Source organism: Zootoca vivipara, chromosome 8 (assembly GCF_963506605.1).
Source record: "Zootoca vivipara chromosome 8, rZooViv1.1, whole genome shotgun sequence".
Taxonomy (NCBI): domain Eukaryota; kingdom Metazoa; phylum Chordata; class Lepidosauria; order Squamata; family Lacertidae; genus Zootoca; species Zootoca vivipara.
Window position 1 is genome coordinate 69007526 of NC_083283.1, and position 14013 is coordinate 69021538.

Genomic DNA, 14013 nt, shown 5'->3' on the forward strand with positions numbered 1-14013 from the left:
CTTATTCCCCTGAAGATGACTGTTTACTTAAAATGCATAACAACATTTTCCAATAAATATTATATTGTGCCATATGGGATTCTCCCTCTCCCCTCCCCCCTCAGTGTTATTTAACTGCCTCTACCTTCCTAGGCTGACATACATTTGATTTGATTTCAGTGGGATTTTGTTGTTGACTTAATTGGAACGAGGATTTCTCAGACATATTCTTGCTTTCTTTTCTTTTCGTCATTACTTTAACTATGTCGAAACAACGCTCCGGGATCTTTTCTGCCTTGACATTGTCCAAATGGTAATCTATGCTGTTACGTGTTATCTTGCTTGACACCTTGCAATTTGCCAAGCATAATGCAAACGCTCCCCCTGAAGACCTGAAATATTCAACACTTCTATGGTAGGTGACACACAGCGAATTGCAGCTGAGCCATCACCTCATGCTAGTTTAGTTTAGAGGAGACACAACTCTTATAATTTGCAATTCCTTGGTTGGAAAGCTTCCATGTAGCAAGAATTGAAGCAAAGTAAATAATGGTAAATGGTAAATATATACAATGGAACCTCGGTTTATGAACACCTCGGTTTATGAATTTTCGGTTTACGAACGCCATGGAACCATCTGGAACGGATTAATTCACTTTCCATTACTTTCAATTGGAAAGTTGGCTTCAGTTTATGAATGCTTCAGTTTATGAACAGACTTCCAGAACCAATTACACCCATGCTTCGGGTTAAGTACGCTTCAGGTTGAGTACTCCGCAGACCCGTCTGGAACGGATTAATCCACTTTCCATTACTTTCAATGGGAAAGTTCGCTTCAGGTTATGAACGCTTCAGTTTAAGTACTCCGCGGACCGTCTGGAACGAATTAATTCACTTTCCATTACTTTCAATGGGAAAGTTCGCTTCAGTTTATGAACGCTTCAGTTTATGAACATACTTCTGGAACCAATTGTGTTCATAAACCGAGGTACCACTGTATATATGTATGTGTGTGTGTGTGTGTATGTATGTATGTATGTATATATATATATATATATATATATATATATATATATATATATATATATGGATGTTCAAATCACATCTTACCTTTTTAAAATAATAATAATAATAATAATAATAATAATAATAATGTTAGTGCAAAAGAGCCAAATGAATTTGGACAGGGATTTTGCTTCCGTGATATGATTTACAGATCTCTAGAGTCAAGTGGCAAAATGACTAACGTAGTGAGCCACACCATTGGTCTATGTCAGGCATCCCCAAACTTCAGCCCTCCAGATGTTTTGGACTACAATTCCCATCTTCCACAACCACTGGTCTAGTTAGCTTGGGATCATGGGAGTTGTAGGCCAAAACATCTGGAGGGCCACAGTTTGGGGGTGCCTGGTCTATGTAGTCTAGTATTATTTCCTCTTCCTGAAGCAGTTAGTAAATCACGGTTAGGTCTGCCAGGACTTGAAATCTTATGATGCCTTCTTCCCACTTGATTCAGTGGGAGACTTTCTCCGCAGGAGCGTAACTACTCCATCTTTATCTCAGAGGCCACAATGTCAGTCTTCAGCACTTACTTGGTGGCTGGATGTCCGAGGCCACTCCCTAAGACCTGGTTCTCTGGCAGATATGACTTCATTTCACAATTAGCCATTGGCTGCTGAACCTGAGACTATGTCATGCATAAGAAATTCTTTAGCTGCATACAGACATTCTTCCAATTTCTCAATGTCTTACCTGATCATTACATCCCCATTTTCTGTATCTTTCACATAATCGTTCTACTTCCAGAAACCTTGCAGAAACTAGTGGAAGTTTCATGCACATTCCTTTGTTACTTGTTCCTGGGCGGTGTGTGTGTGTGTGTGTGTGTGTGTGTGTGTGTGTGTGTGTGTGCTTGCAATCTATTAAATAAAATTGAAGGGATGAAATTTGTGGTGGTATGAAAGAGTACAGTGATTTTCTGTCATTTTAACAGGTGAATCATTGGAGAATAGAAGCACATCTCAGCATAAATGGTGAAGGGGTAGCAAGATGTGCAGTGATGTCTATTGTTGTGACACCTCATGCCTACATGGCACTATGTTGATCAAAAAGCCACAGTGTAAAAGGAACATTAGAAGAACAGAAGTGCTAGCATTACAACCAGGAAAACTAACACAACAACCTCTGTCTGGCTGTATCTGTAGGAATGGACCAATGGACAGTGTGTACGGTCCCCTTGACCAAAGGGAATCCATTTTAGAGCAAACCTCAATTTGACCTATACAAGCTTAGATTTCAGAGAAATGATATGTTTCTCAGTTCAAAAATAGTATGTCCCTCACGCTTGAGTGCTCCGTCACACACAAGCCGAAGCACCTGTTGGGAAATTCCCTTGGGCCGACTCGAAACTGGCCAAAGCGAAACTGGCTTGACCGCATGCAAATGACCTGCCCCTGGAACTTACCAATTACTTAGATGCAATAAGAGTTATGCAGCACCACCTAGTGGAGTAGGCAAAGGGCTTTGTAGCTTGAGATTAATAAATCAGACACCATTTCTAATTGGCTGAAGAGATACTAAATAGGGGTGCAGTAAGGGGCAGACCTTTATTGTATAAGATTGTATTTATACTCTGTACATGCACATGTGGACATGCAGATAGAGAAGCATTATTCTCCTGCATCACATTGATCCTGTCTGACAGAACCAATAAACCTGTTTTCAGAACTATGGAATTTTGCTGCCGGAAATATTCTTTCATCTGGTCCTAAACACAGTGCAATATATCCACTGATCCCTTTGTCGTCCTCATTACACTGGGTTGCTTATAGGGCCTTGGAGTATCTTCATGGATACTCCAAGGATACTCATGGATGGTCCATGGATATCCAGACTTCACTGGGGTGTCTCCTTCCATCACAGCTTGCTCACCTGAGGTTTTCATGCAGATCTTGCCCCTGGATGAGCTCCATTGTTCATTGGGGTGGCTCCATCCTTCACAGCCTGCTTTCCTACTGCCTAGGGTTCTGTGTGGATCCTGCTCCTTGGTGAACCACATCGCTCTGGGGAGAAACCTTTTAAAGATTTCTAGAGTAAGATGAGACAGCTGTGCATCAGCACTGAGGGGTGCTATGTCGCTTCCAGTATGCCTGTGCAAAGCTCAATGACCCCATAGGGAATAATGAGTGTTGTGGCCGGACCCAGCAGAAAAGACTGTGTGTGTGTGTTAAGGGGTGGGTCAAAGCTTAAAGAGACAAGATGATTGGAGGGCTGAGTGTTGCTGGGGTAAATTGCATGTATCCATTCTTTGATTGACAGGGTGAGTGCTTAGGTACTCAGCATTTTTCGGGTTAAGCTTATTCCTAGCTAGTGATTTGAATCTCCCTCCCACCCACCTCCTTTTCTTTGCAGGTTTAGAGTGACCTTGCTATGGCACCGCCTGTATTCAGGGGCCAGTAGGATTTTTTTTTCCATTTGGCTGATTGGCGGTTGCCATCTGGTTTTTCGCCTACTGCTTAGCAATAGTCACAACTTGTTAGGTTGGCAGGTTAGGCTTTGGTTGATGAGTTTGGGAGGGGCATCGCATGGAGGTGCATGCCCCTCAGTGTTGCTCTTATAGAAGTATTCCGTTAAAGGAATCCTGGGGCTCCGGGGCTCTAGTCTTTACACCCCCGCACGGTGCGGGGCTGGGGCCTATACAGAGCATGAGCCTTGGAGAACATTTCTGGAGGGGGAGATTGCCTGTTGCACAGTTATCTCCTCCTCCATGCAGTGTTTACTTGACTTTCCTATTGCAGGAAGTCAGAGCTGGTCCTGTCCCACCGTGGGGCAGAAGATTAACCAAAGCCTAAGGCCAACACTCAAATTAATTTGTAATTTTGAATAAAGTTGTGGCCAAAATTATGCCAAAAACAAAACCTAAAATAATGTGTCTGTCTGAGTTATTGGGGGGAATTTTCTGGGGGTCTTGGCATGCAAATGGGCGAGCAGAGCCACAGAGCTGATGAAGATGAGAAGGCAGCGTAGCTCCCAACACCTAATGCTTCTATACAATATGCCTTAACTGTTAAGCCTGCCATGCATTTGTAATATGAGATCAGAACGCAACAATTTCTTTTGTTTTGTTCTCAACAGGGGCCTCCAGGAGAAGTAGTTGCTGACTAGGATATGAGATGTCTGTCTGCCCAGAGAGTGAAGTTGTGCAGTGGCATAAAACAGTTTTCTTTTTCCTTAAACACAAACAATCATATATTTATAATGGCTGTATTGCCCGAGACCAATAGTTTGAGGCTTCATTAAATTTTCAAAAGATGGAAAGGTTTGATTTAGCTTCGCCTTGGGCTGAAATGAACAACAAGGTTGCATTTTGTTTGCTACAAGACCCCAAAATTGAATCACCACATTAAAATAATTGTGTATGCCCCAAAGAGCATTCTTTCACGTGTTCATTAAGAGATAATTTCCATTCCTTCTCATTAAACTAATTGGGACAATCTTGCCTTGCTCTTTTGTGCATATTGATATAAAAACATCTCCTTGCTCAAAATTAATCACTGGATGTTCCAGAGCTTTATATTATGGATTATATGACATCCTATTTTGAGGTTGCTTAGATATTCCTCCCCACACCTTAAGTTATGGCTCCAGCTTATGGACAAGAGAATGACTCGGTTTTGCCTGAACTCACTTTGGAAACTTATGAATACTCAATAAAACATCATTCTTATTTTTGAGCTATAATGATTAAATTAAATTAATGCCCCAAATGAAGGCATCTTGGAGGCGTTTTAATGAATCTTTTAAGGGAACACTCAACTGTAAATGCCACTTCTCTGTGCCCTGATGAATATTTTTAAAATAAATACAAACCCTGGGTGATATTCAATGTTAGGCTTGTATCAATTTTAGCACATGTTTTAAACTATGTTTTATGGCTATTCAATGACTGCTCTTACTATATTTTGTATGTTGTAAAGCACATTAATATACTTTATGAATGTGAGGGTTATAAATATTTAAAATCTAAGCCATGTATTTGGTTCCTACTTCTGCTTGGTAGAATTTGAAGTTCTAGTAAAACTTCAAACACAGATACCTGTGCTCTGCCATATCCCAGTGTCTCAGGCCAGTAACAGTATGCTGGCTGTTTGTCCTGCTTTGCAGAGCCCAGAACTATATATTGGAAGACCTGTCAGAGAACAGTCCTCTATTTGAAGGGCTGCCTGGCTTAAAGGTACTTAAGAAGGCGAGAGAAGGAGCCATCCGGTAATTTTGCATTTTGCATTTACTCATTGAATTGACCTTACTATGGCTGTTGTGGTCACCATATTTTGGGGCTGGGTAAGAATTTGCCTATCCGGAGAATTGGCTATGACCTGGGTTTTTTTACTATCTCATAGCAATCGTCACAACTTTGGTGGTTTAAGCATTGGGTAACACGGGTGACGCTGTGGGTTAAACCACAGAGCCTAGGGCTTGCCGATCAGAAGGTCAGTGGTTCAAATCCCTGCAATGGGGTGAGCTCCCGTTGCTTGGTCCCTGCTCCTGCCAACCTAGCAGTTCGAAAGCACATCAAAGTGCAAGTAGATAAATAGGTACCACTCTGACGGGAAGGTAAACAGCATTTCCGTGCGCTGCTCTGGTTCGCCAGAAGCGGCTTAGTCATGCTGGCCACATGACCTGGAAGCTGTACACTGGCTCCCTCGGCCAATAAAGCGAGATGAGTGCCGCAACCCCAGAGTCAGTCACGACTGGACCTAATGGACAGGGGTCCCTTTACCTTTACCTTTAACCTTATTATTGATTGGAGTAGGGGTTGTACCCTCCAGAAATAGAGCATCCCATTAAAGGGAAATGTGAAGGAGTTGCATCTGTTCATTTGCCCGGACTGGTTGGGCCTCAGTGCTCCTAGAGGCAACGATCCCTGTGGGGATCCCCCTATTTGATGCAAGTCATAGGAATCCCCGCCTTCGGGTTGACCCTTTCAGACGGGCCGGAAACACATGCTTAGCCAATGCCTATGCCAAACCACTTCACCTGTAGTCAATAAAGTTGTGGCCTGATTTTAACCCATTCATTGGTGTGGTCTCTTTTATTGGTAACTCATTTGAGCGGAGGGAAGGGAGGTGTGTGGCTTCGGCCTGCAATTATTTCTACATTTGCACATCAGTGACCCCATTGGCCCTCTTTTTTTGGTGATGACTTCATAGCAAACCGAAGTAATGGCTTGTGTATAAAAAGAAAATTGCTCCTTTCCCTAAAGGTCAAAGTATCTCGAAACCTCTGTATTCCACATCATGTACTAAGTTCAGCAGAAAAAGTCCTGCTATTTGGTGAAGGCAAAGGTGATGGTAATGAGATCTGTTTTCTGTAATGCTTTTTGTGCACTAGGCAAGCCTTCCTGGCCTCTTTGAAACCTTGTGGAATTCAACCTCACACTTACCATTGTTTCATCACCACAACCCTTTTTGCTTTCTAGATGGCAGAATCCCACTCTCCTTCCCACCCATCCCCACATTGTTCAGGGGGTTCTCCTGACCCTCCAGAGTGGATCTGGGGGAGCAACAAGGTGCACAGGAGGAGGGGAGGGTAGCATGGAGTGGGGTGGCAAGATATGTCACCAGCGGGAATCCTTGTGCTGGCATCTGCTAGCACACCAGGTTAGTTGAACCCATCCCCAAATACTTATATCCTGCTTTTCTATTTAACAATGCCAAAAATAAGCCTACAAATATAAAATGTCTGATTAAAAAATGAAAATGCACAGATATAAACTGCAGCAGCAAAGGATGGGTAAAACACACACACAATTAAAATCAAATAACTCTTGGACTTCTTATTCAGCAGTGGTTAAGACCTTCATGTTTAGGAGGGCTTTTCAAACCCCAGAAAGGTAGTACAGGTGGCATTTATTGCATTGCACATTTAATTGGATGTCTTGCTTTAAAGTTGCTTTATTTTGCTATGATAATTAATTGTGGTAAGCTCTAAGAAGAGAAGATGAAAAGAAAATAGCAAGTGATAAATATCTTTCTGCATTTGTCAACCTTTTCAAACTGTGTAGACCCAGATCAACCCATTAATGCAAACAGAAAATTATCTCACAAGCACGGATGGCTCCCAAAGACTTTGAGCTGCCATTACTGCTGGCAATTTTTCCAGTCTTGTATGTTCTTATGAGTATTAATGCACAGGTATTGCATGGAAATCCATCTGCTTTACACAACAGCTGACAGAAGTAAAACCACTTTGCTGCTGTGCTGGCAATTACTAGCCCGGGAGTGGAAGAGACATCAGAGTCACAGATGGGGAAAATAAATATCCCTTGTTCAAAAAGTATGCACCTGAGATGAAGCTAACCCGCCACAAGATGGCAGCTAAAGGCAGCAAAAGTAATGTTACAAAAACTACAAAAGTAATGTAGCTTGGGAAATTTGATGGATCCGTTCTAAACCTGCCTTCTTGTAAAGGGGAAATTTACATTACCTTGATGAATTGAAGAAAATAAGAGCCTTATTCTGCATCTTATCATCCATTTGGTTGCTCGTTGTTGTTCCTGAAGAACACACAGTCTGAATTTTAGTAGTGGAGGACTTCACCGAGAGAAAGGATGGGGAAGCAAAGTTATAAGAGGGAGTTTCAGCTGGAATGGCAAATTAATGCACCCTGGAGGAAGAGATAAGCTTTGAACTGGAGGAGAGACATATGGGCACCATGCAGATGTTCTGGAAAGTTCTGGAGAGACTCTCTCAAATGTGATTCCCTACCTGTAGACTGCATCACCTTGGCTGGGTTGGGCTCCCCCTCATCTCCTTCTAGCCATATTTCCCTTTCAGGGTAACTGGCTTTCTGCTTTCCTGAAGTGGCAGTGAATATGCTTTTCTCTCTCTTATCCCAATCTTCCTTCCCCAGCAGAGAGATTCACAGAGAGTGTTTCTCTCCCCCTGGCTCTCGGTTGCTTCCCATCAGCACCTGGCTTTCAAACCCTTCATTTGGATGGCTATGTGTCCTGCTTTACTAGCTGAAAAGATCTCAGAAGGAGTCCCCTGTTTGATGGTGTCCTCTACTGTCTAGTCCAAGTGCCTTTAAAATATAAGATGAGAGAGAAGGGGCCTTGAAGCAGCAACTGGATGGTGCCTGAGCAGGCATAACAGTTCTCACTGTGGGGAAATGCAATGTATTTTTATTTAAATATTTATTTAAATGCAGGAATCTCACCTAAAGCATCCATGGCAGATGGCCATCCAAGCTCTGCTTTTAAAACTCCAGTTAACGAGAGTCCACCACCTTCTGAAGGAACCTGTTCCACTATGTGTATAAAGTCTTCTGATTAAGCTACATAAGTCAGAGTGAGGACAGCACTGTGCTCATACACACCTGCACTATAGGGTGTTCACAAAAGTCTCCTCCACATGTACAGCCAGCACCTGGACTAGACACTCATGATGCCCATGTGTTGGGATGAACAACCATTTTCCCAGTGACGGGGGAAATGATGAGTTGTTGCTTTCCCAAAAGTATTTAGTGTACTCATGCAAATCCCCTGTTGCAAAACATGGCTACTGCACTCCCTTCTCCATGGTTTACCAGGGAGATATAAGCCATAGGTCCCATCTTCACTATACAGTGGCACCTCATGTTGTGAACAGGATCCATTCCAGCAGCCCGTTCGCAACATGAAAAGGCCGCAACATGAAGCACCGGATCTGCGCATGCGTGTGATGCAATGTGGCGCATCGGCGCATGTGCACAAGTTACGGATGCGCAGAACCCAGAAGTAACCTGTTCCGAGACTTCCAGGTTTGGCGCGTCCGTAACCTGAAAAGACGCAACATGAAGCGGACATATCATGAGGTGTGACTGTATTAGTTTGCTAAGGGCTACACTTCCCAGAATGGTTTAACAATCAATTCCTGTTCCCAGCGAACTGTAGGAATTGTAGCTCCATGAAGGGCGTAGGGGCCTCCTAACTCTCAACACCTTTAACAAACTACAGCTCCTGAGACTCTTTGGGAGAAACCATGAATATTTAAAGTGGCATAATACTTTTATAAATGTAGTGTGGATGGGATCAGAGTCCACTTCATGGACTGTGGCAGGCAGCCACTTCTGCTACTTACATACTAGAGCGATTCTCTGACCACTCTCATCATCCCTCTTTGCATCCTGATCCTTTAGTCCAGCATAATCTCGCAGTCTGAAGTTTATTCAGTCTCTCGATTAACTAGCCACCTATTGAAAGGATTTTTCTCTTCCTTAAAACGCGTATTTACCCATGCAGCTTTGCTGACCAAGAGCTACTTCTCATGAAAAAGGTACAGGCCACCATTTCTCATCTTTGAATTATATCCTTATATTCAGTGCTATTTTATCTAGAAAAGTCAGAACTCGTCATGAACTTCTCCCTTGTATTCTTAGAATGGCAATGGCGCCCACCTGAGCGGTGCCAGAGCTGAGCTTCGATGAGCTCCAGCTGAAAAAAAGCCCTGCTTATATCTGTCTATATCTTATAGTTCTGCAAATATTCTAATTATATAGGTCCTAGCTGTCATGTCACCACGGTAAGTAACACAAGAATTGTTACACTAATGTGTCCAGGTCTTAGAGGGCAGGTGGAAATCTGCCCGAAGAAAGATGTCTATCATAACCAATAAATGATTATACAAACCACAGATGGCTTAGATTTCTTTCTGAACCTTATATCTCATTAATAATGACAATACAAATCTTATTTCTTGAATTCCCCCCCTCCTTTTTTTTCTTATGCTATATTAGTGTCTAACTGAAATTTCAATGAGCCCTGACACTGGGTTAACAAGCCTTTGCTGTTAGAAGCTTTTCAAGATAAACTTGGCAAAGCACTTTCCATTTGCCGTGGATAATGGTAGGCAGCTAAACCATTAAGGTAATTACAAAGAGAAAGACGTGAACTGAGGTAGTTTGTCAGAGCAAGGAAGTGTAGATCCAACTTAATTGAATTTCCTGAATAAAAAATGTATCGGCTAAGACACCAAGCTGAATTTTAAGCAGCCCGCTCTGCCCCTGTAGAAGACTCATTATAATGGAAAAATGATGAGCAAAAGAAGGATCATTTGAAGATGCTAGGTTTTAAAACTTCACTTAAACAGTATGGTAAACAGAGTTCTCTTAAGGTACCATTATCATAACTGTGGAAAATCTAAATACAAATGTTACCCGTGCCTTTCAACCATAATCATTAAGATTTTCATAAAATTCATGGCTCTGTTTTCCCACTAACAGATTCCTAGTCAACTGTTAAGCAATATACATTTTAAACACACAAGCTGCCTTATACTGAGTCAAACTATTGCTTCATTTTGCATGATAACATCTGTCCTAACTGGCTATGTCTTTCCAAGGATCCAGGCTACCTTTGGTAGCTGTGACCTTTAGTTAAAGATGTCAAGGGTTGAACCTTGGGGACCTTATACATTCAAAACATGTGTTTGACCGCTGCTCTGCAAACCCTGACATAGTTCTGAACTATGTCTCCTCCCCATTTTAGCTTGCAGAAGAAAACATGAAAGGGAAAGAATAGCACATACTTGTCATGAGTTTTCACCTTAAGCAGGGATGGGGAACCTGAAGTCTCATTGCTATTGGTGATGCTGGCTGGGGCTGCTGGGAGCTGGAGTCCAACAAGATCTGAAGAGCACCATTTTTTTTGGCAGGAGGGCTGCATGTTTTTACATTTCTGATATGGCTTTTAGTAGAGACATCCCATTCCAGCACACACAAACAGTGACCCCCAACGCTATTTGCTATACAGGTGTCTCCCTACTTACATGCATTCGACTCGTCCATGACCGGATATATGTGCAGCACCGGGGAATAATTAAATAAATGGACTTAAACTGCAAAAAAAGCACGAAAAGGGCAAAAATGACACCCCAAAAGCAGGGGGGAAAGTGCAAAAAGAGAGGGAAAACAGCTCGCAATCAATCTGCAATACCATGAGACTTTGCACCAACCCTTGAGGCCTGTGGAGAGTTGGTGTTTGAGAAAGGAGGACTGGAGGGAGTGATTGTGGTGGAGTTTGGTGGAGTTTTATGGATTTTGGGTGGAGTTTGGCTTTTTAGATGGTGTCCCCCACTGTATATGATTTCACATATATGTGCAGTACCTGGGAACATAACCCCTGTGTAAGTGGGTATTCCAATTTCTTATTTGTTGTCATTTTGTTATTCCTGAAATGGATACAGGATACTATGTCATTCACTATCAGACATATAAAAGCATGGATAGTCTTGGGTACTTATAAATTGCAACTTCCCATTAAAATTCATTTTAGATACATTCAGGCTCTTTCTATGGGTGAACTTTACAATAGTGATCATGCCCACTCCACTGGCAGAAAACTATGTTACAAAGTCAATATGAGATCCTTACAATCTGGGGCTAATAGTGATTCTTAAGAGCATGGAAATACATGACTGCATCTCTAATTATGGTCTTGGCAAGTCTGTGTGCAGCTGCCAAAAAGGAAAGAATTACCCACCTTCCAGTTTGTTAACTTAAATGCAGCTAAATGGTCAACAGTTAAAACTGGCCAGTAAATCACGCTAGGTGCATTAGTTATCAGAAAACAAGTAATTCACAGACGATTCTAAGCATTGTGGTTTAAGGTCTACAGGCCTGATTTAGTTTTTAGTTGGAGGTTTGAAAAACTCACCATGGTGATGATGGTTTGAATTCATACAGTGATTGACACTTCCACGTTATAGCTGGTGGAAGCTCAGCGGAAGACTCATCAGAGGGGAGTCATTTTTCATGGCATCAACATGTTTAGGACTGCCTTAACTGCTTCCTACAGAGCTTCCAATGTCAGTTCCACAAAGCCATTTCTTTGCCCATTCATTGCTTCCTTACATGACATACTGGTCTAGGAAATTTTATGGTTGCCATTCAGATCAATGTCCATAGCCATGAAGACATGTCAGTTCCTGCATACACAGCAAAAACTAATTATGATAGCTGCTATAGAAAGTGCAATGTTTTCCATATCGTTAATTAGAAAAAGGAAGTACTACATTTTGGGGGATCATTTAGGCCAGGCATGGCCAAACTTGGCCCTCCAGATGTTTTGGGACTACAATTCCCATCATCCCTGACCACTGGTCCTGTTAGCTATGGATGATGAGAGTTGTAGTCCCAAAACAACTGGGGGGCCAAGTTTGGCCATGCCTGATTTAGGCTTTTTGTGCTAAATGATTTTCTTTTTCCTTCTTCCTAAATTTAAGGTCTAATCCCCATGATTTTTACCCTGAACTCTTAGCCTCTTTAAGTGACTTAAATCATGTAGTTGGCTTCTCATCTATTTGCACTTCATTTCTTTTCTTTAGTAAGCCGTTGAAAGTACCTGTTGCTCTGTAGAAACAGAATAACAAAGAAATAAAGTTACACCAGAAGCAAACCCTGTTCAGCAGTCGGATGGTTGCTGTTGCTCTCCCTAAGGTCATCTGACTGAGCTAATACAGCCAAAGTGACCCTCTCTGGTCCTGACACCACCATGCCCCCAGAATACCCCTTTTGGAGAGACTTGTACCTGCTCTGACTCAACCAGGTTTGGTCCAGCCTGCTCAGCCGGCATAAGCAAGCTCTTCATATCTTTGGCTGAAAATCTGCTGCATCCTAAACTCCTCATCCCCATATGATTGTCCACTAAATCACTGTTCTACACCAGCTCTTCTGAGAAGCTATGCAGATTATTCACAATGACGTTCCTATTAAGTACTTAACCCGTTTCTTCAAAATTAATGTTGTTATTGAATCTTTCCTAAATATTGATGTAGAGGTACAGAAGTTTGGCATTTGCAAATACATGCTGAGCAGGTTCACTACAGCTACCTGCATCTCAAGAAATTGTCATGTGAGCACTGACATATAAAAAGCTCTTAACTGCTTACCATATTTGTTTCCTTTCAGCCTGCCCTATCAGCTAATTAAGTCATTCTTGACTTCAGTCTGAAGTCACTGGTACTAAATAAGATTGAATGCTTTTACATTGGCTTAACTAAGAGGGGACATTATAGCACAGCATTCATTTTTTCTACTCTTGATCAATTTTATCTAGAACAATCACCACCCTGCTCTTCAATTCCAAGCTATTTTGAACTGAATCCATTCCATAGGTGTGTGCTGAAAGAGTGATTTAAATACGTAAAGTATTTTAGTGGACAGCCCTACAATTATTAATATTATGATGATTATACTGATTGGTGTTACTCATTGGCTAAGCACGGTGTTTGATGGTGTATTAGGACAGGATCTTTTGCAGAAGAAACTGGCGTAAACCTGCTTCATAGCTCTTGGTTTCAGTGTATATCAAAAGGCCAAATGGGTTTTGCTCAGTGTTAGAAGTGGGGATTGGCAATGCTGTCACTTTTAGTATCTCTCACTTTCTCATTTCTTCTATCTTCAATCTTAGGCTCAGAATCTGCATCAGTTTGTAGAAAACCCACCAGCGTTCCTTGTGAAAATTCATCAGTCCATACAAATTTCTACAAGAATACACATTTTTTCTATGCAATTTTGCCTAACATACACTTTAAAAAAGGCACATTTTTCTTATATATTTATTTTTTGTATGTTATTTTCACTAATGTACGCACATATATACACATTTTGGAAAGATTACTTGGCTGGAGAACCGCATTGCAAAATTCAGCGAACCGTAAATTTCAAAGGATGGTTTATATACGGTATCTTTCCAAAATGTGAAGATTAAATACATTCAGCTTTAAATGTAAACTGAATCAACTTTCTTCCCCATCCCTAAGGAGCAGGTTCCGTAAGTACAATCGTACACATGTTCAAGAATATTGTATGGAAGCTACTTATCAGTCTAACCCCAAAGAGCCTTAATTGTTGACTTTTTACATTAGAAGCCCACTTCTGAAGTGCTCCAGTGTGGTATGCATTATCTGAAAAGACAAACAACCTTGGTGTATTGAGAAACTGCATCTTTTCCAAAGCAACACTCTACTTCCAAGCTGTGCAATTGAATTATTCTTT